The 11,886-nt window shown below is 48.5% G+C and overlaps 1 long non-coding RNA gene across 2 annotated transcripts in view; it reads left to right on the forward strand.

The window, feature by feature from the left end:
- The window catches only part of LOC103882507, a 28,934-nt gene extending 21,669 nt beyond the window's left edge, over positions 1-7,265 (forward strand). Inside the window, exon 6 of one of the 2 annotated variants that reach the window (XR_001900279.3) lies at positions 5,884-7,265. This is a non-coding gene — a long non-coding RNA (uncharacterized LOC103882507). Of the gene's footprint in view, positions 1-1,053; positions 2,385-5,883 lie in introns of those variants that run through there. The other variant, XR_644366.4, reaches the window with a different exon arrangement.
- Positions 7,266-11,886: the final 4,621 nt, after the last annotated feature.

Below are 11,886 nucleotides of genomic sequence, written 5' to 3' on the forward strand. Positions count from 1 at the left end.
GCGCCGGCCACCACACCCGGCTAATTTTTGTGTTTTCACTAGAGATGGGTTTCACCATGTTGGCCAGGTTGGCCTTGAACTCCTGACCTCAGGTGATCTGCCCATCTCGGCCTCCCAAAGTGCTGGGATTACAGGTGTGAGCCACCGCGCCCAGCCAAGAATGACATTTTTGATTGATTTATGTGGATGGTGTTTCTTCTGCCAAGTGGCTCTACAAAATGCCAGTTACTGGCTTCCCACATTTACCTCAAGAGGGGTAAACAAGTCTGATTGCTTGGTGATGTGGCTCTCCCTGCCTATCCTGAGTGTCTGTCCCCATTCCGCACCCATACTGACTCCCACACTGGTACAAGGAGGCCCGTGTCATCTGCTCCCTTTGGAGAAGAGTCACGTCTTGATTGGGGCCCCAGTGGCCTGGGCAGTACCGTTGTTTGACCTGTCTCTCTGCTGACCCCCAGAAGGCCTTATTGCCTTGCCTCTCTGCACGTCGCAACAGGCCACATAGAATCACGCCAGGGAGAAGCCTTAATCTCAGCATCATTCTCCTCTTTCTTTTGCTCCAGGCAAATGTCAGAGATCAGGGAAGTGCATCAACTATCCTTCTGTTTCCTTTAGCTCATCTTTAAATGTACTGGCCGGCAGTCAGAGCCTCTAGAGGCTGCTTCAGAGTCCAGTCACTGTGTCTTAAACAAGAGCAGGCTTGGCAGAAGGCCTTGGAGTGGACTTTTGGGATTTTTGTGCTGAAGGATATAAGGGGGCTTTATCCAGTGTTATCCTGCCTGGAGTCGGGGTGGATACGAAAGGGACGGGGAGCGGCTCCTTTTTTCAGAATCAGTGAGGAAAGGAAGCAGGCTGTGCTGTGCTAAGATGTGCAGGGTGGTTGTCTGGGAAGAGTCCCTTCAGAAGCCTTGAGACCTAGCAGGTGGGTCAGTAAAATATTCACAAAAGGAGCTATCTCAGTGGTGGGGATCAAGTTGTTGACTAATTCAATACTCCCTTGGAAAATTAGATCGTCCATTGTTGACCCCCACCCTATTTCCTTATGAATTCCAGACTTTCAAAGGAAACAAGGATTACAGTCCAGCCTCGGTCAGGCCACCGGACAGGATGCTGGGCTGATTGAGAGGGTCAATCACAGAGAGTGTTCTGATGCCAGTCAGATGCCGACCAAATCTAGCAGGATGCCAATGACCTTGTTTAGGGCTGTTGAAGATTCTGGAATGTTCCTCTGACTTTTAAACCCTCTGCTTGTTCACATGTCTAATTATAAGACTAGAGAATCCACAGTCCAACTCTTAGAGGGCTAACGGTTTACCAAACACATAGGCAGAGAGGCTTCTTATGAAAATATGATTGTTTCCCACAAACTGGCTTTCCTGTGTTTGGTCTTTCCCAGGGGTATTAAATATAACTTTTTACGTGCTGCAGTCTTCAAGGCACACCACATGACCAATAGACTTCCTCGTGTGGGCTCTAAATTTAGCCTACCAGTCCTGAGGGGATCCCTGAAAATTAGGTTACACTAAGCTACTCCAAAAGCTGTTGTATGTGGGTGAGGAAAGGTGGGCAAAGACAGAAATGGGCCTGTGAAGCTAGATATTAGGGTTCTCTCTCTGGCCCATCATTTCTGCTCCCTGAGCCACCTCTTTCTCCCAGGAGCTTCCGAGGAGCTCAGTTCAGCTATTGGCAATTTGGCAGATCAAACTCCCAGAAAGGGCTGTTTTCCTGGGACACTTGGGAGCCACCCAGCTTTCCCTTCTTATAATCCATGGGTCCCTGAATGAGGCAAAACTAGTGTGGAAAGGTACCTATACCCTTCTGTGATTCAGGGGCTCTGATTTTTGCTTGCAAAGCAGAGAAAAGAGACCTTATGACAAGGAATCCAAGCTAATGCGCAAAAGAACTACACATAGTAAACTATCCCAAATGCACTACAGATGGTAAACTATCCCAAATGCACTACAGACGGTAAACTATCCCAAATGCACTGAAGATAGTAAACTATCCCAAATGCACTACAGATAGTAAACTATCCCAAATGCGCTGAAGATAGTAAACTATCCCAAATGCACTACAGATGGTAAACTATCCCAAATGCACTGAGGATAGTAAACTATCCCAAATGCACTGAAGATGGTAAACTATCCCAAATGCACTGAAGATGGTAAACTATCCCAAATGCACTACAGATGGTAAACTATCCCAAATGCACTACAGATGGTAAACTATCCCAAATGCACTACAGATGTTAAACTATCCCAAATGCACTACAGATGGTAAACTATCCCAAATGCACTACAGATGGTAAAACTATCCCAAATTCACTGAAGATAGTAAACAATCCCAAATGTGCTACAGATGGTAAACTATCCCAATGCTTGAAGATAGTAGTCCCAAATGCAGTACAGATGGTAACTATCCCAAATGCTTACAGATGGTAAACTATCCCAAATGCACTAAAGATGGTAAACAATCCCAAATGTGCTACAGATGGTAAACTATCCCAAATGCGCTGAAGATAGTAAACTATCCCAAATGCAGTACAGATGGTAAACTATCCCAAATGCGCTACAGATGGTAAACTATCCCAAATGCAGTACAGATGGTAAACTATCCCAAATGCGGTACAGATGGTAAACTATCCCAAATGCACTGAAGATAGTAAACTATCCCAAATGCACTGAAGATAGTAAACTATCCCAAATGCACTACAGATGGTAAACTATCCCAAATGCGGTACAGATAGTAAACTATCCCAAATATGCTGCGGGTGGTAAACTCTCCTAAATACAGAGGCAAGAAGGAAAGAAACACCAAGCTAGAAACAGGTCATGAACTTTGCCACATATTTGTGAAGCTGGTGTCCACCCTGACCCTGAATTTCCAGCCCGGGCCAGCCAGTCACACACCGTGGACAGACGGTCGTTAACAATGAACCCCATTCCCTTGGCTCCACTTGGAGCATGTGTTGTAGCTTCTGCTCACTTCTGCTTCTTGGCTTCATCTCACAGATCCTCTCCCTTGATACATGTCCTTCACTCCTAACTGTTTCAACCTTCCCAGTTTGACATGGCAAAGATAAATATAAATGACAAAACTCGGTGGTAACACAGTTCTATGCGGTGGGACATGATACATTTAAATGGAGCCAGCTGGGCATGGTGGCTCACACCTGTAATTCCAGCCCTTTGGGAGGCCGAGGCAGAAGGATTGCTTGAGCCCAGGGGCTTGAGACAAGCCTCGTCAACAAAGTGAGACCCCATCTCTACAAAAAATAAAAACATTAGCCAGCCATGGTGGCATGAACCTGTAGTTCCAGCTACTCGGGAGGCTGAGGCAGGAGGATGGCTTGAGCCCAGAAGCTTGAGGCTGCAGTGAGCCATGATCACGCCACTGCACTCCAGCCTAGGTGACAGAGTGAGATCCTGTCTCCAAAAATAAATAAATAAATAAATGGTACTGGAGATCCTACAAATTGGTTGCATCTTTCTGGAGAATAGACTGGCAAGGCAATAGCAAGAGCTGAGACCTCACCATGATTGAATCATTCTACCTACAGATACGGAAGCACACCCTGAATAAATAAACCCAAAGGGATAAAGGAGCTATGGATACAAAAATAATCATATTGGTGTTATTAATACTAATAAATTAGAAATACTTCAGATATTCAACCTGAGGCAAATTGGAAAGCAAATTATGATGCACTCACATAATGAATACAGTATTATAATTAAAACTCACAGGCCAGGCGCAGTGGCTCATGCCTGGAATCCCAGCACTTTGGGAGGCTGAGGTGGGAGGATCACCTGAGATCAGGAGTTCAAGACCAGCCTGGCCAACATGGTGAAACCCCATCTCTACTAAAAATACAAAAATTAGCCAGACATGGTGGCAGGCACCTGTAATCCCAGCTACTTGGGAGGCTGAGGCAGGAGAATTGCTTGAACCGGGGAGGTGGAGGTTGTGGTGAACCAAGATCACACCACTGCACTCCAGCCTGGGGGACAGAGCAAGACTGTGTCTCAGAAACAAACAAACAACCTCACAAACATGAGGACTATATTCACACAGCAATTTCTGAATATGAAATGATATTAAAGAAAAAAACATAGCTGGAAAGTATTCACACTGGTTATACAACATGAAAACTTGAGAAGCTTCAAAAAGGAACAGAAGGCCGGGTGCGGTGGCTCACGCCTGTAATCCCAGCACTTTGGGAGGCTGAGGTGGGCAGATCATGAGGTCAGGAGTTCAAGACCAGCCTGGCTAACATAGTGAAACCCTGTTTCTACTAAAAATACAAAAATTAGCCGGACGTGGTGGCAGGCACCTGTAATCCCAGCTACTCGGGAGGCTGAGACAGGAGAATTGCTTGAACCTGGGATGCGGAGTTTGCAGTGAGCCAAGGTCACGCCACTGCACTCCAGCCTGGGTGACAGAGTGAGACTGTCAAATAAAAAAAAAAAAAGGAACAAAAACAGAGACATTTACTCTGTAAGGGGTTTTCCTCTGGAAAAGTTGTGCCCACTCATAAGAAATGTGTTTACTAAATAAAATCAAAAGGTAGGGAGGCGAAGGTGTTCTCCTCATAGTTGTTCACATGCTGGCGTGGGGGAAGGACTGGATTCCTTTTCCTTTCTGCGTTTCTGTCCTGTGGATATTCTCACATTGAGGAGAAGATGGGAGGAGACTTTCTAAGGTCTCTCACCCTGGTGGCACTGCCCTCTGCTCTGCTGCCCAACAGGCTGGTCTGCAGAAAACCCTTGGCTTCCTTTTACTTCTAATTCATTTTCCAAAAATCAGCCAAAGCACTGCTGGAAACCTGGAGAACACAGGCAGCAATTGGCAGGTGAGACAGCACAAACCAGGGGTCAGAGGACCATGGTTCTAGGCCTGGCTCTGTCACCACCTCGCTGGCAGCCTTGGGCAGGTCACTTCCAGACTTCGAGCATGTCTGGCCCTCAGTTTCTCCATCGGTAATGTGGCAATATAGGGCCAGTTGATTTCTAAAGTTCTTGAAATTCTGACTTTGTATGGCTCTGTCTTTCTTGATCCAGGACTAGGGAAAGAGCCCTGGACTGGAATTCTTATCACTCTGAGGCTAAGAATCAGTTCCACCATCCAAAGTCCATGAGGCCAGGGCAGTGCTGCAGTCCACGGGGCCAGAGGACAGTGCTGCAGTCCGTGAGGCCAGAGGCCAGTGCTGTAGTCCGTGGGGCCAGAGGCCAGTGCTGTAGTCCGTGAGGCCAGAGGCCAGTGCTGTAGTCCGTGAGGCCAGCGCAGTGCTGCAGTCCGTGAGGCCAGCGCAGTGCTGTAGTCCGTGGGGCCAGAGGCCAGTGCTGCAGTCCGTGAGGCCAGGGCAGTGCTGCAGTCCACAGGGCCAGAGGGCAGTGCTAAGGATGGTGCTGAGGACGATGCTGAGGGCGGTGCTAAGGGCGGTGCTGCAGCCACTTTGCAGGTGAAAGGGACCCTCAAGGGCTGAATAGAGGAAGAAAAAGAAACATTCTGGCCGGGTGTGGTGGCTCACACCTGTAATCCCAGGACTTTGGGAGGCTGAGGCGAGCGGATCACCTGAGGTCGGGAGTTCAAGACCAGCCTGACCAACATAAAGAAACCCCATCTCTACTAAAAATACAAAATTAGCCAGGTGTGGTGGCGCAGGCCTGTAATCCCAGCTACTCAGGAGGCTGAGGCAAGAGAATTGCTTGAACCTGGGAGGCGGAGGTTGTAGTGAGCCGAGATCGCACCATTGCACTCCAGCCTGGGCAACAAGAGTGAAACTCCGTCTCAAAAAAAAAAAAGGAAAAAGAAACATTCTGCATATTTTGTGCCCTCATTATCAAAAAATAAAATAAATAACAGTTCAATGTTTCTTGAAAGGGTTAAGAGCTGGAACTTTCCAGTAGAAAGCAGATCTCCTTTGGAAGAGGACTGCTGAGACTCTTGCTTGACTTCAAGCTTCCCGAGCGAGACTCTGAAGAGCTCCGAATCAGACACAGAGGCTCCAGCGATCAGGCTCCTGTGTCAAAACAGTTCATCTCCGTCACAACTGTGCAGGGAACCATGCAGGCTGAACAGAAGAATCGTCACAGAAGCTTCGGCCAACTGTGAAAAGAACATTTCAAGCAAGTCAGAAATTCTCCCAGGTGTCTTGTAATCAAGAAGAAAAAGAGAGGCAAGAGAAAAATAGAACCTGTCAGAAAGAGTGGCTGGCGATGGTACGCAGAACGGGCTCTTACTGCCATTTCAGCCCCTCAATCTAATGAGCTCATCTCTCTTTGTTCAGTAAAAAGTGGATGATGAGGGAAGGACAAAGAGCTTGGAAGAGAGGAATGATTTTATCTGCTTTTGGCAGAGATAGTGAATGGTCTCTTGGCTGCTTCAGTGGCCAGGCTATTACAAAAAAGTAGGTAAAGATTTTCTCATGAAGAATGATTGAATAGGACTATGGTGGGGCAGGGGTATCCTGTCTATAGCAAAGATCTTATGGGGACAATGACCACGCCATCTTTTATGTGGACCTGTATGAGTAACACATCATTCCAAAACATAGTGACTTACAACAACAGTCATTTATTTAGATCTCAGTTCTGTGGGCTGGCTGGGCAGGTCTTCTGGTCTGGGCCAGCTTGGCTGAGTTCTGCTGGGTTCTCATGCACCTGCGGTCAGCTGGCAGGTCGGTTGGCAGCTGAATGATTGAGGATGGCCCCATTCACGTCTGGCCGCTAGCAGGCTGTTAGCAAGAGTTATGGGCTGGCCGGTCACATGTCTCTCAACAGCCAGCAGAGGCTAGCACAGGTTTGTTCATGCAGCAGCAGATTCCCAAGAGCAGCAAGGGAGGAAGCTTCAAGGCCCCTTGAGGCCTAGGTTGGGAACCTGTACACTGTCACTTCTAATGCACTCTGTTGATCAAGGAAGGCACGGGCCAACTGGGTGATCAACTATCCCAGTTTTCCCAGAACTGAGGGGTTTCCCAAGATGCAAGAGTTTCAATACAAAAACCGATAAAGCTCTGGACAAACCAGGATGGTTGGTCACTCTAGTGGCTCAGATTCCCCAAGGAGTGGGGAACTTATAAAACTCCCAAGAAGGTATATAAATGGCCACTAGCACATGAAAGTCTCAACATCACTAATTGTTAGGGAAATGCAAATCAAAATCTCACTCACTAGGATAGCTATTATAAACAACAACAGGCCGGGCGCAGTGGCTCATGCCTGTCATCCTTGGGGAGGCCGAGGCAGGCGGATCATGAGGTCAGGAGCTCGAGACCAGCCTGGCCAACATGGTGAAACCCCGTCTCTACTAAAAATACAAAAATTAGCCAGGCATGGTGGCGGGCACCTGTAATCCCAGCTACTCAGGAGGCTGAAGCAGGAGAATGCTTGAACCCAGGAGGTGGAGGTTGCAGTGAGATCGTGTCACTGCGCTCCAGCCTGGGCGGCAGAGCGAGAACTCTGTCTCAGAAAAAAATAAAACTAAAATAAAAAATAAACAACAAACAGAAAATAAGTGTAGGCAGGGATGTGGAAAACTTGGAATGCTTATTGGTGGGAAATGTGACATGGTGCAGCCACTGTGGAAAATGGTATGGTGAATCCGCGAAAGATTCAACATAGAATTACCATATGATCCAGCAATTCGAGTTCTGGATGTGTACCCCAGGGACTGAAGGCAGGGACCCAGGTATTTGACATACACATTCCCAGTAGCATTATTCACTGTCACCAAAATGTGGACGCAATCGACGTGTCCATCGACAGATAAATGGTTAAACAAAAGATGGTGTATACAAACAGCAGAATATTATTCAACCTTAAAAGGAAAGAAATTCTAATACATGTTACAACATAGATGGACCTTGAAGATACTACGCTAAGTGAAATAGGCCAGACACCAAAGGACAAATATTGTATTTTTCCATTTATATAAGGTACCTCATATAAAGAGTAGTTAAATTCCTGGAGACAGGAATTAGAATAGTGGTTGCCGGGGCAGAGGGGAGGGGGACGTGGAGAGGCTGTTTAATGTGTGCAGACTTTCAGTTTCACAAGATGAGAAAGTTCTGGAGACGGATGGTGGCGACGATAGCACAACAATGTGAACGTACTAAATACCACGAAACGGTACATGCTAAAATGGTTGAGATGGTAAATGTTATGGTATGTATATCTTATCACAATTTTAAAAAAGGCAGTGGGGAAATAGGCTCCCCTATTGATGAGATGAGCTGAAACTGTTGTGGCTATTTTTGCCATCTGCCACAGGGGCAAACAGGAATTTAATGAAATAAAGCCAAGCTGTTGCCGTGGCACACAGAATCTGAGTAAGTGTGCTCGGAGCCGGCAGGTGGCATCCAGAGAGTGACGATTTTGAGACTCTTTCCTTTGGGAGCCACTCATTATTATTACTGGCTTATAAGCCATTACTGGAGAGCTTACGATGATTCAGTCAGGTGGGAAAAAGAGGAACTAAAGAAGGACTACAGACCGGGTGCGGTGGCCCACGCCTGTAATCCCAGCCCTTTGGGAGGCTGAGGAGGGCGGATCACGAGGTCAGGAGTTCCAGACCAGCCTGGCCAACATGGGGAAACCCCGTCTCTACTAAAAATACAAAAATTAGCTGGGCGTGGTGGCGGCGCCTGTAATCCCAGCTACTCAGGAGGCTGAGGCAGGAGAATTGCTTGAACCCGGGAGGCAGAGGTTGCTGTGAGCTGAGATCATGCCACTGCACTCCAGCCTGGGCGACAGAGCAGAACTCCATCTCAAGAAAAAAAAAGAGAGAAGGACCATGTGGATGAGTGAATGAGGTGGTGAGGATGTGTGGTAAGACTTTGGAACTGGCTGGAAAAACAGAACGAAAACAACTCAGAGTCCTAAAGAAATTACTGAAATGAACGGAGGAACCTGAGCCATCTTTCCCTGACTTCCCTACACCCCAGCACAGGGCTGGGCTCAGAGCAGGTGCCAGTAAATAACAGGCCTGAGAGGCAGCGACAGAGCCTGGCTCACAGCGACCTGGCTCCGTGCTGCCTCTGCCTCCAGGCCCTCTCTGTTTGCTGTTCATGGGATTCTGTGTTTATGGCAAACTCTGAGTGTGCTTGAATGTCTAATTCAACGACAGGAGGAGCAGACGGCTGGGAGGAGTGAGGAGTCATCGGAAAGTGTGGATAGCAAGGCTGGGGTAAAGGCAGAGAGCTACTGAAGGAAACCATGAAGCAGATGACCATGGAAAAGCACCAGCCTTCCAGAATGTCGCAGCTGCAAAGGGCTCGGAGAACACGTCATCCCCTCCTCCCACTAGGACGATGAGGGGAACGAGCCAGGAAGCTTCAGGGACTTGCTTATGGCCACTCAGGAAGCAGGAAGTGCAGAGCTGCTACTTGGGACATGGTTTTCTCACTTCTGAGTTGATGCTCTGTCCTCTACATCCAATGACTTCCTTTTTTTTTTTTTTTTTGAGATGGAGTCTCGCTCTGTCGCCCAGACTGGAGTGCAGTGGTGTGATTTCAGCTCACGGCAACCTCCACCTCCCAGGTTGAAGCAATTCTCCTGCCTCAGCCTCCTGAATAGCTGGGATTAAAGGCATGTGCCACCACACCTAGGCAATTTTTGTGTTTTTAGTACAGACAGGATTTCCCCATGTTGGCCAGGCTGGTCTCAAACTCCTGACCTCAGGTGATCCACCTGCCTTGGCCTCCCAAAGTGCTGGGATTACAGGGGTGAGCCACTGCGCCTGGCCTGTATCCAATGACTTCTGAGTCTCTATTGCATCTTCTCCACACTAGTCACCGGAAGAGGGGGTGGTAAAGTCCCACCCAAACATGTCTCCTTTCCCCAGATCTGATGCCACAGGTGAAACCATGCTCTCCGGTACACAGGAGCAAGGCTTCCAGCTCTCCTCGCCCTAGAAAGTCTAGCACAGCGGGTGTACCTGTCCTCTCATCAGCTGCTTAATTAAGGGGCTCCATTGTCTTTCCCAGTCAATTTTCCCACTCAGCTCCCCAGGAGAAGTTATTTTTAAGTGTTACCGGAATTACAGTACTAACCAAGTCTTTCTTCTCGGATCAGTGATTAAGACTTAACCTGCTCTGGGTGTGTTACTTAACACTTCGAGGTTGTAGGCGGGCATAGCGCACCTCAGGGAAGCTGAGGTGCCTGGGACTGAGTAGGACTGGATGCCATGACGCTCCCCATTTCACTGGAGAGAAAAACTTCTTGGAAGAGCCCCAGTTGGGAAGCATTTGGCAAGTTGATGTATTGATCCAATTGCGTTTTCCAGCTGGATAGGCTTCAATAACTGGGAAAAGCTAGTAATGAGCCCACAGCATTTGGCACCATTCAGGGCTCATTGTGGAGCTCTAGGAATCCCGGGATGGGGATCTATACACCTGATTAAGGGCCTGCTATGAGTAAGCTACCGGGAGACCAAGCTGACGGGATGAGGGCTCAGGAGACGCGAAGTGCTTGGTGTCTAATACCCAAGGAGCAAGCGTGGAGCCAAAAGCAAACAGAATCTGGAAATGCCAGCCTGAGCCCCAGTACTCTCCCCCTGCCATGCCTGCCTGTCGGGGCAGTGCCAGAGAAGCCTCTCAGAAGGTCGGGTCAGGCCAAGGCAGGAGGGACAAGCCAAGAAGCTAGGAGCTAAGGCAGTGGGCCGGAGGGTAGAGAGGCGCAGAGAGAGGGAAGCCCATGGAGGCCAAGCGTAAAGTGGGGTGGTACACTGTATGCGTTAGGATACAGGCCCAGCTACATGGCACAGACACCCAGAGTAACTGTGGTTTTAAAAAGATAGACATGGGCCGGGTGCGGTGGCTCACACCTGTAATCCCAGTACTTTGGGAGGCCAAGGCAGGCAGATCACAAGTTCAGGAGTTTGAGACCAGCCTGACCAATGTGGTGAAGCCCCATCTCTACTAAAAATACAAAAATTAGCTGGGAGTGATGGCACATGCCTGTAGTTCCAGCTACTTGGGAGGCTGAGGCAGGAGAATCGCTTAAACCCGGGAGGTGGAGGTTGCAGTGAGCCGAGATCATGCCTCTGCACTCCAGCCTGGGGGACAGAGCAAGACTCCATCTCAAAAAAAAAAAAGACATGTGTTTCTTAAGTGAAGTCTGATAAAATGACCCTGCTCAGTGAAGTCATTGGAGGCTCAAACGTCTTTTCTCTTCTTGTTCCGACACGTCTAGATGGTCGCCCTCATGTGCCTTGTTCAGCATAGCTCACCACCACATCCACGTTCCACCCGTGGACAGGCAGAAGGGAGCCTGGTTGGACAAGCCCCTTCCCCTTGCGGGCACGTTTCTCCTCACATCCCGCTGGCCAGAACTTGGTCACGTGGCCATACCTAGCTGGAAAGGCTGGGATTCCTATTTTCTTTGAGTGACCTTGTGGTCTGCTAAAATTTCTACTGCTGTGGAAAAAGGGAAGAATGGATGTTGGGTAGGCCACAGACATAGACTAGCTGGAAGTGGGACAAAATAGGGCCCACATGAGGCAAGTTCCAATACCAAGTGTGACACTCCTCTGTGAACGCAGTCAGGATGGTGGAGCTTGCAAATGATGGCTCTGCCCAGACAGAAGAGAGAAACACAGAGAAGACAGAGATTACAGTCGTCGGAAGAACTCAGGAAGGCATCATGTAGGTGTGCATTTGGGGGTTTCTTGTTTTGAGACAGGGTCTTGCTCTGTTGCCCTGCTTGGAGTGCAGTGGTGCAATCTTGGCTCACTGCAGCCTTGGCCTCCCAGGCTCCTATTATCCTGGATTCCATTCCTGCCACAATCGTCACACAAGTGACCTGTCTTCTTGGTGTGCCCTTCCTCTTATCTATTGTCAGAATCCCGCCGCTACTTCAGGCCCGGGTTCAAATGCATTTGCAGGTA

The sequence above is a fragment of the Papio anubis genome, chromosome 2, assembly GCF_008728515.1.
Source record: "Papio anubis isolate 15944 chromosome 2, Panubis1.0, whole genome shotgun sequence".
NCBI lineage: Eukaryota > Metazoa > Chordata > Mammalia > Primates > Cercopithecidae > Papio > Papio anubis.